Below are 17,170 nucleotides of genomic sequence, written 5' to 3'. Positions count from 1 at the left end.
CTACCAATCCCTTCGAGTGAAGCCATTGGAAATCTCATACAGTCCAGTCATATTCTTCAGTGACAGAGACTAAGTTCTTCTGGTCTCTGAGGAATTTGTTCTGACTGAGGAGTTAGGAATTCGCCAGTGCGGATTGCCTACACAGTGAGGAACATGATAGCCCTGAGGAATTTGATACTCAAATTTCCGACCGTTGCTGTTCTATGCGCCAGCTGTCCCAAAATATCTTCCCACCTAACGGTCATATCATTGAATGGCATTTATGTCTTATCATGATGGGCTGCTCCCTAGGCTATAAATAGCCACCCCTACAACCACTAGCTGGTTGGCTGCTCTGAGAGAAACTGACACTTGTCATTTGAGAGCATCCCATCCTCTAAGGACTTTGAGCGAAAATCATCAAGAGAGGAAAACCCAAACCCAAACACCTACAAACCCAAAGTGATTGAGCATCACTGAAGAGATTGATCCTGCGTGGATCCGACGCTTGTTACCTTTGAAGACTGTGCATCTTCCAGACGGTTAGGAGTCATGGTCTAGAGCATCCAAGAGGAATTGTGGATCGCCGAGTGACCGAGTTTGTGAAGGTTCGCAAGTCACCTGAAGACTTACCACGAGTGATTGGGCGAGGTCTGTGTGACCTTAGCTCAAGGAGAATACGGTGAGGACTGTGTGTCCGGGACTGTGTGTCCTCAGGTTTAAATACCCAGCCGCTCCAACCAGACGTACAACTGAGACAGCAGTTGGAACTGGTCTACCAAATCATTGTCTTCACCAAACCAACTGGTTCTATTAACTCAACTCTTTCATTTCCTCATAGATGTGTTGTGCTCTTGTTCATATCTGTGTTTGAAGACTTTGACTGAAGACTTTCTCAATTTCCTCAGATCAATTTCTCCAGTCTGTTTGTCTTCATCCTGTGCTATCATGTGTTTACGCTTTCTGTACTCTGTGCTTGTCTTCATTTCATCATGATGACCATGCTTGTATTCTGTTATGTTACTTCTGAGTACTTATTCCGCTGCAAGTAGTTCTTCGCGAAGGAATTTCCTCACCCGCAAATTCCTCAGTGAAGAATTCATAAAAATCGCCTATTCACGCCCCCTCTAGTCGATATAACGCACTTTCAATTAGTATCAGAGCAAGGTACTCCCTTTTTCTGTGTGATTTTGGTTTAACCGCCTGGAGTTTTAGTTATGTCGACCGCAGGTATGATCAAGGTCTCTGCTGGGTGTCCTACCTTCGATGGGACGAACTACCCTACTGGAAGAACAAGATGCGAATGCATCTTGAGGCAATTGATAACGATCTCTGGTATGTTGTGGAAAATGGTGTTCCCTCTGTCTCACCCTCACTGAACGCTACCGATGTGAAGAGATTCAAGCAACTCGATTCTCAAGTGAAGAATATCATATGTGGCCATCTGAGCAAAGGACAGTATGGAAGAGTGAGTGCATTGGAAACTGCTAAGCTTATCTGGGATAGGCTGTCCAAAGTAAATGAAGGAGTCTCAACTCAGCGTGACTCCCGATTTGATGTTCTTCGCAATCTCTTCAACTGCTTCAAAAGACTCGACAATGAAAATGCTCAACAAACCTTCGATCGTCTCACTGACATCTCAAATGAGCTTCAAGCACTTGGTGCCACTGACATCACCGACCATGAGGTGGTGAAGAAATTGTTGAGATCGCTTGATTCCTCATTTGATACTCTCGCATTGATGATACAAGAACGTGCTGATTAAAAGTCACTTGATCCCACTGATATCCTCGAGAGGCTAAATACTCATGAGTTCCAGCTTGCTGAAAAGAGAGATCTCTATGGTTCGAGCTATGGCAGATCACGTGCACTGAAGGCCAAGGCAGTTTCTGAGTCTGAAGATGAAGACTCTGACAGCAGCCTTGGTGATCCTGAAGAACTGAGCCATGATCTAGCACTGCTCGTGAAGAAATTCCAGAAGTTCTCAAGACGTGGTCGCTTTGGAAGACCCTCAAGGAGCAATGATTCCTCATCCAGTGACTACAAGAAGAGGCTTTGTCACAAATGCAAGAAACCCGGACACTACATTCAAGATTGTCCTCAGTGGGAAAAGGAATCAAAGAAGAAGAAATACAAGGATTACAGTTCTGATGATGCGAAGAAGAAGAAATCCTCAAAATCTTCATTATCAAAATCCTCAAAGTCTTCATCTCACAAGAAGAGCAGCTCCAAGAAGGCTCGGGCATTCATTGACAAGGAAATGGACTCTGAGGCTGAATCAGAAGAAAATGAGGAAGAGGAGGCATCTGAGGATTCCGAATCTGGTGTGGCGAGCCTAGCCCTCGCTACTGCATTCGTCAGCAAGTCTATCTTCAACACTGAAGAAAATGACCTCTCCAACAAGGCTGATGAAGGCAATGATGACTACGCTCCCACCTATTGCTTCATGGCAAAGGGTGCCAAGGTACTCAAATATACCTCCTCTGAATCAAGTGAGAATGAATCTGATGAAAACCTCAAGCCCAGCTACTCTAAACTTGCTAAGATTGCTGTGAAACAACAAAGGGCTTTTGAAACGGTTCAAAACATGCTAGACAAAAGTGATGATATGTTGGGTGAAGAAATGGATCGCACTAAAACATTGACTGAAAATCTTCAGAGACTTCGGACTAGGTTTGACAACCTTCAAGGTCATCATAACACTCTCTTATCTGATCATGAGAAGCTTTCTTATGAATTTCTTCAAAGAAAGCAAGATCTTGAGAAGCTAAGAGTGAGTTATGAAGATCTTCAGAAGGAGCGCGATTCATTACTTGCTCAACAAATCAGCGCTGCTCAGGAAGAATTTGTTCCTCCATGTTTGAAATGCATTGAACGTGAATCTGCTAATTCTTCACCTGAATGTTCAAATGCTTCTAATGCTACAAATTCTTCAACTATCTCTGCTATCACTAATTCCTCATTTGAGGACATTGCTAGTATCACTGACGATGCAGGGCTGAAGGAATTGTACATGAAAGGCATGTACAAAAGCCTCAAAGGGCATCAGACTCTTTGTGATGTGCTTAAAAAGCAGATCCTCAACAGGAACCCTAGGAAAGAGGGTATTGCCTTTGAGAGGAAACTCAATGCTGATGGTACATATTGGAAGCCTGAGCAGTACCCCAAAACCTCATGGGTTGCTGCAAAGGGACCTCCAATTGATCCATCTAATTTATCTGGCTTTACATGTGAATCTTGTCATTCTTCTGATGAGTCATTTGACTCCAACTATAAACTGTTTAAAAATCAGAATGGTGAAGTATTTGCTAGATATGTTTGCACTAACTGCAGGAACGGTTCTCCTATGAAGAAAATATGGGTTCCCAAAAAGTGCCTTCAAAGTCTTCAGGTGAATGTCCTCATGACACCACCTGTGAAGAATAGGAACCCCAGATCAAATTCTTCATATGGATCCAAGTCCTCATACGGACCGAATTCCTCACGTGGATCAAATTCCTAAAATGGATCAAAGTCCTCACATGAATATCATCGTGCTAACAACTCGAGCATTATTCTTCTAACCATTATGTTCATAAGTCCTCGGAGAATTTCTCTGCTTATTCATATGCTTATCCTAACTCCTCTTATGTGAAACGAAATGGATTGGCTTCTATGCCACCTTTCTCGTATGGAGCTCGCAGAGTGATGAACTCTTTGCCACCCCTTCAGATGTGGGTGGTGAAGAAAAAGAACTAATCTATTCTGCAGGGTCAGGTCTCCAGACGTGCTCAAACGTCTGAAGAATTTGCTGGAGACCTGAGAGTGCCTGAAAGGACGCAAGCTAAACATGAAGAAATGAACTTTCATTTCTCACGTCCTCATACTGCTTTATCTACTCTATTACTTGAGGAAATTGATTTGATGAATTGATGTCATATTCTTCACTGATGAAGTATATGAGTTCGTAAGCTGCACTAATTCATCTGCAAGATAATCAACCCAAAGCCACTAAGTGGGTCCTCGATAGTGGATGTACAAATCACATGACTGGTGACAAGAATCTATTGATGGATGCTCCCTTATCACCATCTCATCTGAAGCATATCATCTTCGCTGACAAAGGCAAAAGTCAGGTATTGGGTGTAGGTAAGGTTGCGATCACAAAGGATCGACACATGGACAAAGTCATGCTTGTCGAGTCCTTAGGATACAACCTCATGTCTGTCTCAATGCTTTGTGATCTTGATATGGTTGTTGTCTTTGGCAAGTATCGTTGTGTTGTGGTTATGGAAGCTGACAATTCCAAAGTCTTCGAAGGCTTGAGGAGAGGAGACTTGTATATTGTTGATTTCTCTACAGGACCACAACCAGCCGTGTGCCTACTTGCAAAAGCTTCAGAAGGCTGGCTATGCCATCGAAGACTTGGTCATGCAGGCATGAGGAATTTGCACACGCTTGCGAAGAAGAAGCATGTCATTGGCATTGAGAATGTCAAATTCCTCAAGGATCACTTATGCGGAGCCTGTGAAGCTGGGAAGATGACAAAGGCCAAGCATCCAGCAAAGACTATCATGACCACTACTCGACCATTCAAATTGCTTCACATGGACCTCTTTGGTCCTAATCATTACTCAGCAGTCACAAATGATGCATCTCTCTATGGCTTTGTTATTGTTGATGATTACTCTCATTACACATGGGTACGCATTGTTACTTACAAACATGAAGTGCAGGAAGTCTTCAAACGATTTTCCTCGAGGGCTTCAACCAACTTTGGTGTGAAGATCAAGCACATCAGAAGTGACAATGGAACTGAGTTCAAGAACTCTGGTCCTGATGACTATCTTGATGAACTTGGTATTACTCATGAGTTATCTGCTCCTTATACTCCTCACTAGAATGGCGTCGTGGAGCGCAAGAACAGGACTCTTGTTGAGATGGCTTGCACTATGCTTGATGAGTACAAGACGCCTCGTCACTTCTGGATTGAGGCAATTTATACTGCGTGCCACATCATCAACAGAGTATATCTTCACAAATTCTTCAAGAAGACTGCCTATGAACTCCTCACTGACAAGAAACCCAATGTGAGTTATTTCAAAGTCTTCGGTGCTAAATGTTGGATTAAGAGATCCTCATCACAATGCTAAATTTGCACCAAAAGCACATGAAGGTTTTATGCTTGGTTACGGAAAGGACTCGCACACCTACAGAGTCTTCAACAACGTTCTTCACAAGGTTGTTCAAACTGTAGATGTGTGGTTCGATGAAACTAATGGCTCGCAAAGAGAGCACCTACCCTCTGTGATAGATGAACCAGCACCTGAGGAAACTATCAAGTTCAAGGCTACTGAGGATGTCATTCCTACCGAAGAATCTGCTGAAGAATTCATTCCAGAACGTGAAGAACGTCGAGCTAATGCACCTGAAGAAAATGCTGAAGAAAATGGTGCTGAAGAAAATGCTGATCAAATTCCTCGACGACAACCTACTCATCCTCGCGTTGCAAAAGAAGTGCAAGTTGAAAAGATCATCGATGACATTGAAGCACCAGGTCCTCTCACACGCTCAAAAGCTTCACATTTATCTAACTTTTGTGGGCACTATGCTTTTGTCTCTATCACAGAGCCCACTAAGGTAGATGAAGCATTTCTGGAGCCTGAGTGGATTCAGGCCGTGCAAGAAGAATTACATCAATTCGAACTCAACAACGTCTGGGAACTAGTTAAACGTCCAGATCCTAGCAAGCACAATATCATTGGCACAAAGTGGTTCTACCGCAACAAGCAAGATGAAAACGACCTTGTGGTGAGGAATAAGGCACGGCTTGTAGCTCAAGGCTACGCACAGGTTGAAGGAATTGATTTCGATGAAACTTTTGCACCTGTTGCTAGACTTGAGGCTATTCGCATATTACTTGCTTATGCTAACCATCATGATATCACTTTATATCAAATGGATGTGAAAAGTGCATTCCTCAATGGTAAGCTTGAGGAAGAAGTATATGTTGCTCAACCCCCAGGTTTTGAAGATCCAAAGCATCCTGACAAAGTCTTCAGACTCGATAAGGCCCTCTATGGCCTCAAGCAGGCCCCTCGGGCATGGTATGATACTTTGAAGCTATTCCTCATGAAGAAAGGCTTCAAACCCGGTTCACTCGACCCTACTCTTTTCACCAAATCTTATGATGGTGAATTGTTTGTGTGCCAAATATATGTTGATCATATTATCTTTGGCTATACTGACCAACGTTATAGTGATGAATTTGCCTATATGATGAGTGAAGAATATCAAATGTCTATGATGGGAGAGTTGAAATTCTTCTTAGGTCTTCAAATTCGTCAACAGCGCAATGGCATATTCATATCTCAGGAGAAATACCTCAAGGATGTATTGAGGAAATTCGGCATGCAAGATTGCAAAGGCGTCAAAATTCCAATGCCCACAAATGGCCATCTGTGCACTGATGAAAATGGTATTGACTTTGATCAAAAGGTATACCGCTCCATGATTGGTTCTTTATTGTATTTATGTGCATCTAGGCCAGATATTATGCTTAGTGTTTGCATGTGTGCCCGATTTCAAGCTACACCGAAGGAATCACACCATAAGGCTGTGAAACATATTCTTCGATATCTAGCTCACGCACCAACACTAGGATTATGGTTCCCCAAGGGCTCGGCTTTTGATCTCATTGGATATTCTGACTCTGACTATGCTGGTGATTGTGTGGACCGCAAGTCAACATCTAGTACATGTCATTTCCTCGGACGATCTTTGGTCTGTTGGTCCTCGAAGAAACAGAACTGCGTATCACTGTCTACTGCTGAAGCTGAGTACATTGCTGCTGGTTCTTGCTATGCTCAATTGCTGTGGATGAAGCAAACTCTCAAGGACTACGGTGTCAACATGAAGAATGTGCCTCTCTTCTGTGACAATGAGAGTGCCATCAAGATTGCTCACAACCCAGTTCAGCACTCGAAGACAAAGCACATTCAGATTCGTCATTATTTTCTTCGCGATCATGCATTGAAGGGCGACATTTCTATTGAGCATGTGAAGAGCGAAGAACAGCTAGCCGATATCTTCACAAATCCCTTGCATGAGAAGAGATTTAGCAATTTGCGGTGTGAGCTAAATATCTTAGAATCTTCGAATGTTCTTTGAAAAGGACACTCATCCTAACACTTACGAAAAATTGATGAGTTAGATGTGCAACACATGAAGAAACGTTTTTCTTCAATCAATGAAGAATAACACTCTAAGTGTGAAGAAATTAATGAAGAATTTGATTCTCAGAACCCTACGACAATTGTACGCGGTGTCTGAAATCATCATTCTTATACGGTGGGCACGCCACCACAAAAGTTGAAAATCTTCAATTTGAGTTTTTCCTCAGTTTTGAAATTCCTCAGTTGTTCATGTTCTTCAACTTTGCATAGTCTTCACCTTCTCCGTCGTTTTTCTTCATTGGCTATATATATAGAGTTTATGTCCTCTACAGCATTCACTTATGGCTTCAAGTTGGTTTTTCTGCTAAGTGAATGTGATCGGACCCTTCCCCCTCTATGCTATACTCAACCCAATCTATTCACAAATTCTTCATATGCGTTCTATTTGAAACTCGTTCAAAATCTTCACTGTGTCCTTGTCAGCTGAAGAATTTGTGAACGGAACTTTTAACTTATCTTATCCAAATTTTCGGCTTTGCCGCTCAAACCGTTCCGCATCCCACGAAATACTTATCTATTCACCCACGATCTAACACGATCTCCACTTCTCAGTACGTGGGTGACACATGTCAAGCAAATGAGAAGGGTCAGGGGCACGTTCGTCCAATTTCTTCGAGCGAACAGTTTTTCACCGTGGCTATAAATACCCCCTCTCCCCTTCCTCACTTCCTTTACTCCGCTCGACCTCTCTCCAGATCGAGCTTCTCAAACCCTAGCACCGCCGCTACTTCATCGTCGCCGGTGAGTAATAGCTTCACTGCCTCGACCTCGTCTCCGCCGTACTCGCGCCGGCAGAGGAAATCTTCACTCCGCCGCCGCCGTAGCCGTCTTCCTCCGCCGAGTTAGAGCGTGGAAGAACTGCACAGATGAACTTCACTTCTCCACCTCATAGTTCGTCGTGTTCTTTGTCCAAGGTAATTAAAAGTTACTTTTACTACCCTCTTTCATTCAAATGATTTCTACAAAATCTTCAAAGGTGTTTATTCTTCAAAATTTTCACACACTAAACACCTCATATGTCATCTGTTCTTGATTTGTTTCTCTAAGCATCATTTTTCTTCAAGATTCCTCAATTGTGTGGATCTTCGATCTATAAAACTCTGGAAACTAAGACAAAGAACGCTTAGTGAAATTCTTCAAGACTCATCTGGTCAAATTCCTCAAACTTGTTCTTTTTGAAAAACGTTCTGAGAACGCATATGACTTCTCCAAATTCCTCGCAACTATACTCTGTTCACAGGTACTCATGTCCGCTGCTGAATCACTAGGTTCTCATCAACTTAACTCATTTGCAGCGTTCCTCGAAGAAAAGTTGCATACTTCTTCAGAGAGTTCAATTGTTCAAATTCCTCAACTGAAGAAAATGGCTGATGGAAAGAAGCCACAGAAAGGAGGAAAGAGGCCTGAAATCAATACTGCCTTTGAAATCCCTGAGGACATTTATGCTGGGTACTGCACACCCCCTGAGGAAGATAAAAATCAGCGCAAGGTGCGCATTTAGAGGATAAAGAGGAGATGGGCAAAAGAGTGGAGGGAGTACAGGTATGTGACTCCAAAATACATGAAGAAATTCACTGTTACTCCTCCATGCTCAAGACCACCATTGGCACCTGGCCAAGAACCAGATCCCACTAGCATCAAGCGCGGTGAGGATTTTCCTGAAGAATGTGCCAAGCGCCAGGCCAAGCTGGCCAAATAGGCAAAAGATGCAGTGAGGAAATTCAACGAAGACTCTACTGCTGCTGCTGCTGAGGCCTTTGTAAGGCCGAAGAAATCCATGGCAAAGAAGCCTGCGCATAAGCCAAGTGTTTCTTCTTTAATGCCCTCACGGCCAAGTGCCTCAGCTAAGCCCTCACGACCAATTCCTCACACTGCTCCTGCTCCTCCAAAGTCCTCAGCTGCTCCGACCAAATCCTCAGCACCTGTGCATCTTGCCACGTGCCAAAGGACTACAGGCATCTCTATTGCCTCAGGAGCTTCATCTAGTTCCTCAGCTGCACCAAATTCTTCAACAGGACCCTCTCTGCTGAAGAAAAAGACCACTGCTGGACGAGGCTCTCGCCCAAGTACTCACAAGAAGCAGGTCGCCTTCCAAGTGCCGTCTGAAGAAGACGAAGCTGATGATGAAGAACTTGCTGAAATCATCAGAGATAGGCAAGTCAGGGCCGCTAGAGCCAAGGGCACAAATGTGCCTCTGCTTTTGGATCCAAAGTTGATCCTCGACTACATTGATCTCTGGCACAGGGACCCAAACACTCCTATGCCTGACTTCAAGCTGACTCCTGGTCAAAGTCATATGCTGACTGCCTTCATCCAAGAAGAGAAATGGAAATTTGAGAAGGCCAGGCAGCTCAAGAAAGCGCAGTACAGGAAGGAGAAATTCCTAAAGAACAACGTTGTCTCTATGACAACTGATGAACTTGTGAAGATCTAGTCTGAAATCAAAGTCCTCAGCGATGATTTCAATGCTTACTATGCTGATTGGAAAGGAGCCAAGGTCAGGTTTGTTAAACTGACTAAGATGTTCACCGCCAATGTTGCAGCCCCATCGCAACAAGAAATTCCTCAGGCTGAAGCATCTCCTCAGCCAACTGAAGAACATGCCAGCACCGCTGATGACAATCAGGCTGCTGAAGAAAATGTGAGTTCCAGGGCTGATGACTGCATTCCAGCCGCTGATGAAATTGCCAGGGCATCCACTAGTGGTGCGCCTGAAGAAAACAAAGAGGTCAGGGCAACTGCATCAGTTGTACCTGAAGAAAATCAACCAGATTCCTCTGCTCCTCCTGCGCCTACTCCAACTCCTATCCTTCCATCTGCATCAAATGTGAAGAAGACCAAGGCTGCAGAGCGTGCAACAGTGAAGAAAAGGAAAGCATCAGCTCCTTCAGATTCTTCAGCACCGAAGAAGATGAAGAAATTGACAAGCTCATTTGCTAATCCAATTGATGTTGTTCCAGTTTCCTCCATGCCATCAGAGGAAATCGTCCCTTTTGATGAAGAATATGTGATCCCTAGCGGATCTGATGAAGAAAATCCTTCTGCTGCTTCGTCAGAGCAGATGGATGAAGAAATTGAAGTGGATAAAATCCCTTCAACCCCCACAGTTTCCTCGCCAATGCCTCGGTTTACTGCTGAAGAGGCCGGCGTTGAAGAAATGGAAGATGAAGATGTGGACATTGGTTGTACCACACCAGTGATGAATGATGACTTTTGGGAAAGTTAGCACCCCAATTCTCCACTCTTCACTCCATTGCAACAAATTCCTCATTCCCCAGCAACTACAGTTCAAATGGGATCTGATGAAGCTCATGAACACATTCCAGCCGCTAGTGCTGAAGAAAATGAAAATGAAGAATTGAAGAACCAAGCTGCCACTGAAGAGGAACCAGAAATTCCTCAGCCTGAAGAAACTGAGATTGCGATTCCTGAGGTTGTGATGCAACTCACTGACACTCCTCTGCCCAAGCCAAAAGATCCATTCTCAAGGAAGCAAACATTCAAGGCTGATGATTTCTTCGGCGAGCACATATTCTTCACTGATTACAACCCCTATGACTCTGCTCGCATTAGGAAGAGGCGTTTCTGGACTGCCAGCCATGCAAATTTTTATTCCTCAGTGTTGTTCAACAAAGGCAAAGTCTTCGATCATGAGCACATTCCTCACGTGGATATGGAATCTCTACCGTGCTTCAGGCCAGTCCTTAGTGTTTTTTACGATGCTGGACTGTTAAATTTCTGCACTGATATATGTGATTGGAATGAAGAGCTCATTCTTCAATTTTATGCAACTCTGCACATCACCGGAGACTCCGAAGATGTGAATTCATGGGTGCTGGACTGGATGTCTGAAAATACTCACTACAAGGCACCAGCTACTGAATTGCTTCGGGCTTTGCCTCTCAGTCCTCCCCTTGAAGCTACTTGTTGCGTCTATAATGAACCTGAGCTTACAGATCACTATATGCAAGTGGTGATGAAGCCATTGAAGCCAGGTCAGGCCCCAAGAACAAAATTCCTTGTGAAGGAATTGTTATATGTGCCTCGGACTGTCTATCGCATTCTGACGAAGACATTGAGTCCTATCAAGGGCCACGACTCGAATGAAGAAGAAGTCGTTGGCATCATTAAGAATCTGCTTTTCAATATCATTCATGGCGTTCCCGTCAACTTCCATGATTTCTTCATGAGGACTCTGGCCAATGTCGCAATGTCACCGTTTGAGTTGAAGCCTTATGCTCCGTGGATTATGAGATTCATCAGAACAAGGTCTTCACTCAACTACAAAGCTGATACACTGAACCATTGCAGCTACTTGCCCCCGATTGAAGTCCTCAAACGGACATTTTCCTCAGCTGATGAAAAGGGCAAGGCTACTGCTGTAATTGATGAAGGCATTCGTCCATTGGATGGTCAATTTTGCAAGGCTGCATCCTACTCCACCAATGATGACTCTGCCACCCATGACTCTGCCGCCAATGCAACCAAGCCAAATCCTCAAGGCATAGCTCCAGGGTGATGACTGGCCATGAGCTTCTCCTCAGTCTTCACCAGAAGGTTGATCGCAATCACAAATGGGTCAAGCAGCAGTTTGGTTCAATTCTTCACAACATGACCGCTACCCACAATGTAGTGAAGAAAAACCATTACTACCTTCATGAAACCCTCAACTGCACCTGGGCTGTTCTGTCGCACATATATGGTGAAGAAGATCTGAAGAAAATGGGTCTCAAGGAAGATTTTGACTGGGTTGCACCTCCTCCGAAGAAGTACAAGAAGGTCAAGGTTCCTTCCTTGGTGGCCAACTCCTATTCTTCATCACGTGACACTGATGAAAATGAAGACCATGACGACACTGCGGCAGGCCCTACTACAACAAACGACCCCAACAACGCTGACGCTCCTTCATCAACTTGATATTCTTCAGGGGCGTTAGTCCTCATTTTCGAACCTTTTGGTCATGCGATGACAAAGGGGGAGAAATTTGAGTTAGTCTCCAAGCGGGTCTATCTTATGTGGGCGTTGTTTCTAAGTTACAACTCTCGTTCTTCTGATGACTTTGTTGGATCGAGTTGTAAACTTAAAACTCTATGGTGGCCTGTTACTTTTGTTGTTTCTTCTGCATGCTTATTCCTCGTTAATGTTATTGCACGCATGCTGAATTACATCAGTCACCATATTTAATCATGCATTTCAAATTCCTCATATATTATGTCAAATGCGTGTATGAATTAGAAGATATAGGGGGAGATCTCCATGATTCAACTCTTAAAGTGTGCATTGCTTCAAAAGCAAATTCCTCACTATGCACATCTTCAGGGGGAGTTCTTCTATATCTTGCAATCAAATCCCTCTATATTAGTATTTACACTTCATATGTTTATCCCCGTTGAAAACTTAACCTATATTGTCATCAATCACCAAAAAGGGGGAGATTGTAAGTGCATCTAGTGCCCCTTAGTGATTTTGGTGTATTGAAGACTTATAGGTAAAGGGACTAATGTGTTTATGAGTGTACACAGGTCTATAAGTCTATGAGGAGTTTGATATTTACAGAGAAAGTTGACCCCTAAAAATGAAGTTCTTCGACTGAAGACTTTGGATCTGAAGACTTTGAAAGTGAAGAAATTGGTGTGACCTTGAAGACTTAGTATTCATTTCAGGAACATGAAGCGTGAAGACTTTTGTTTTCGTAGTTTCATTTTCTCTTTCTTGAGTCATAGGAAACACCGTACTGTTAAAGGGGGTCGAGGAAATACTAAGGAAAAATTTCCATGTGATGCTCAACTCAAAATCCTACACCTACCAATCCCTTCGAGTGAAGCCATTGGAAATCTCATACAGTCCAGTCATATTCTTCAGTGACAGAGACTAAGTTCTTCTGGTCTCTGAGGAATTTGTTCTGACTGAGGAGTTAGGAATTCGCCAGTGCGGATTGCCTACACAGTGAGGAACATGATAGCCCTGAGGAATTTGATACTCAAATTTCCGACCGTTGTTGTGCTATGCGCCAGCTGTCCCAAAATATCTACCCACCTAACGGTCATATCATTGAAGGGCATTTATGTCTTATCATGACGGGCTGCTCCCTAAGCTATAAATAGCCGCCCCCTACAACCACTAGCTGGTTGGCTGCTCCGAGAGAAACTGACACTTGTCATTTGAGAGCATCCCATCCTCTGAGGACTTTGAGCGAAAATCATCAAGTGAGGAAAACCCAAACCCAAACACCTACAAACCCAAAGTGATTGAGCATCACTGAAGAGATTGATCCTGCGTGGATCCGACGCTTGTTACCTTTGAAGATTGTGCTTCTTCTAGACGGTTAGGCGTCATGGTCTAGAGCATCCAAGAGGAATTGTGGATCGCCGAGTGACCGATTTTGTGAAGGTTCGGAAGTCACCTCAAGACTTATCACGAGTGATTGGGCGAGGTCTGTGTGACCTTAGCTCAAGGAGAATACGGTGAGGACTGTGTGTCCTCAGGTTTAAATACCCAGCCGCTCCAACCAGACGTACAACTGAGACAGCAGTGGGAACTGGTCTACCAAATCATTGTCTTCACCCAGCCAACTGGTTCTATTTCCTCAACTCTTTCATTTCGTCATAGCTGTGTTGTGCTCAATTTCCTCAGTTCAATTTCTTCAGTCTATTTGTCTTCATCCTGTGCTATCCTGTGTTTACGCTTTCTGTACTCTGTGCTTGTCTTCATTCCATCATGATGACCATGCTTGTATTCTGTTATGTTTACTTCTGAGTACTTATTCCGCTGCAAGTAGTTCTTTGCTAAGGAATTTCCTCACCCGCAAATTCCTCAGTGAAGAATTCATAAAAATCGCCTATTCACCCCCCCTCTAGTCGATATAACGCACTTTCATGCACCTCCTCAACCCGATGGAACTTTTCACTGCCGTCCGATTCCACATGGCTATGCTGTTGTGATGGTGGATGAAATAACGAAGGGATTTAGGGAGCTCGAGCTTGACCACACTATAGGTGAAGGGAGACTCAGATGGGTCTTGCTCCGAAGACTCCATGTCTATGGCGGAAGGAGCACATCAAGCTTCCAAACTGGACGCCTCCGCCTCCTCCTCCCCCTCTGGCGAGTCAGGGCACTTCGCCTCCTCCTCCTCCTCCTCCAGCGAGTGATCAGGGCACTCCGCCTCCTTCTCCGGCTGCTCCTGCGCGTGAGGCCGGCACTCTGCCTCCTCCTTCGCCTCTTCCAGCGCGTTTGAGCAGTCCGCCTCCTCCTCCGCCTCGTCAGCAACGACCGAAGACAGACGCCGCCGCTCCGGCTGCTCCGGCGCGTCGGAGCACTCCGCCTCCTTATCCGTGTCGTAAACAACGACAGAAGAGAAACGTCGCCGCTCTGGCGCTAGGGGCACATCCAGAGGCGGGAGGCAATACAGATACGGTCCATCTCTGAAGCCTCTAGAGAAGTTACCATACGAGAGGACTGTGGAGGAAAACGCGGAGATCGTTGAAGCTCAAGCGAGGAACTTTTTTGCAAAGAAACTTCCACCTCCGAACGAGACGATAGATCCGGTGAAAGCGAAGCGCACTATCGATGCCCTGAAGCGACCACCACCGCCTTCGCCGGATGACAACCATGTCTGCTGTGTTAAAAAGATATTGGAAGATGCGCGCCGGTCGGGAACTACTTCAACTGATAAAAGGTTAGCAGAATGAAGCAGTGGAAAAATATCCCCCAGCTCGGCGAACAGGCGAACCAATCGTGACCCCCGCTCAAGGTGTCTAGCGATATCGTCGCAAATCTGCCGGGGATGGTGCCCGATACCAATCCTCGTGATTACCTGGGCGATGATGTGCATTTTGATACAATGGAGGTGGATGTGTTCAGATACCAGTACGGGAAGCCTCTCGTCAAAGATGGAAGTCCTGCTCTAACAATGATGATGCAAAGATTCCATGAATGGTACATGGAAACCTGGAGCAAGTCTAGGAAGGATGCTTTGACGATGAGAATTAAAGACGAGCACGACTTCATTGGACAAGAACTGATTACTGTTGATTTTGACGAGTTTTTCCAGTTCTACAATCAAAAGGCCATCAACAAATCATTCGTGGCTTGCTACTGTCTGTAAGTACTATTTCTGTAATTAAGTCTCTATATATAGCCCAGCTCTTTCATTGCATGCATATATAATTATCCTCACTATATTATGCAGATTGAAGATCGTCGAATGCAAAAAGCACAAATCTATCACATTGGGTTCATTAACCCAAATGTCATACATGAATGGACGGTTAAAAAGAATGTCCCAGAAACCGAGGACAACTTGCTACAATCGTTGCTCAAAAATCAAAGCAATGATAAAATACTCTTTCCTTACAACTTCAGGTGAGTGTTACTGTCTTGTACATATTCGGTTTCACTTATTACTAGAGGTTATAGTAATGTAACTGATGAGTTATGCACGCGTGCGCAGCTTCCACTTTATTCTCCTAGAGTTAAGCTTGAGCAGGGAGTAGTAACCGTCTTAGACACGAGACGAAAAGATCCCGAGGACTATGCGGACATGACTCAAATGCTCCAGAAGTAAGTTCAATCGATCATTATCGCATCATATCGGCAACTTTGTTCATTTCCTGATATCAAGTAATTATTTTCTTGTCTGGCAGGGTTTGGAAAAAATTCACCGCAATTTCTCCGGGACTGCCGACCGAGCTGCGATTTAAACACCCGAAAGTAAGTACTACTACCTAGTTCCCCGCATCTCCCATTGATTCTAGCTAGTTTCATCAATACCATTTAGTATGCTTTCTTATCAGTTTGATTGACCTCTATTTCTCGTAAAGTGCTTGCGGCAGGAACGCGGGTATGATTTTTGTGGATACTACGTTTGCGAGTTCATCTACAACGCGACGGCCTCTAATAAGCGGGGCTACTCTGAAAAACAATATGAAGTGCCTAAGCAAAAATATTCACAATTTTATTTTATTACCATCATTTGTGTTGAGTTTCATTCATACACATGTATTAACCCTCTTCTTCAATTTAGATCTGGTAGATGCGAGATGAACTCCTACCACAAGATCATAAACGAGCAATTCAAGAGGAATTGGCGGGATTCTTTCTTGACCATGTCATCAATCCAGCCAGAGAATACCATGTGAAACTTGACTTCAGATTTAGGGATTGTAAGAGATCTTATATTGTATATATGTAGCTAGCAGTATCGGATAGATATACGAAAACTTGTTGTTCGACCAATCTCCGGAGAAGGAGAGGTCGATCGCTTAATGGTTTCCTTCATTTGCTTACTAACTAGCGTGTCGAGTCCTCTCTATACGTATAGTACGTAGCGTCGACCAAGCACGGAGATAAGAGACGTCACTTCTCTCTAGCTATTAGCTAGATAACACAATATATGAAACCCCCAAATTAACCCTCCAAAACCCCCAACCCCCCCTCTTCAGAAAAAACAAAAACCCCAACTCCTGAGCTGCTGACTCGTGGATGCTTTTTGGTCCCGGTTGGTGTTACCAACCGGGGCTAAAGGCCCTCCTGCCTGGGCTCGCCGCAACGGCCATGTGGGGCCCCACCTATCCCGATTCGTAAGCAAACCGTGACTAAAGGAGTTGGGCTTTAGTCCCGACCCTTTAGTCCCGGTTCCAGAACCGGGACAAATGGGCCTTTTTCTACTAGTGCCTTTTAGTCACAGTTGGTGTAATCAACCAGGACTAAAGGGCCCCCAGCCCACGGCACGGGCTCGTGCCACGTGATGGGCCTTTGGTCCCGGGTCGTGACGAACAGGCACTAAAGCGGGGGGTAGGGGGCCTTTAGTCCCCATCCTTTAATGCCGGTTGGCGAACCGGGACTAAAGGTCCTTAAGAACCGGAACTAATGCCCAATTCTGCACTAGTGTGGTCTAAGGCAGCAGAGAATAGACTTGGAGTATACAACTAGGGAATGCAGAGTTCCATGGCAGATTGTAAAGAACCCTGTCCAATTTT

Source organism: Aegilops tauschii, chromosome 2, assembly GCF_002575655.3.
Source record: "Aegilops tauschii subsp. strangulata cultivar AL8/78 chromosome 2, Aet v6.0, whole genome shotgun sequence".
NCBI lineage: Eukaryota > Viridiplantae > Streptophyta > Magnoliopsida > Poales > Poaceae > Aegilops > Aegilops tauschii.
The sequence above is the reverse complement of the archived record's forward strand: the minus strand, read 5'-3'. Positions refer to the sequence as shown.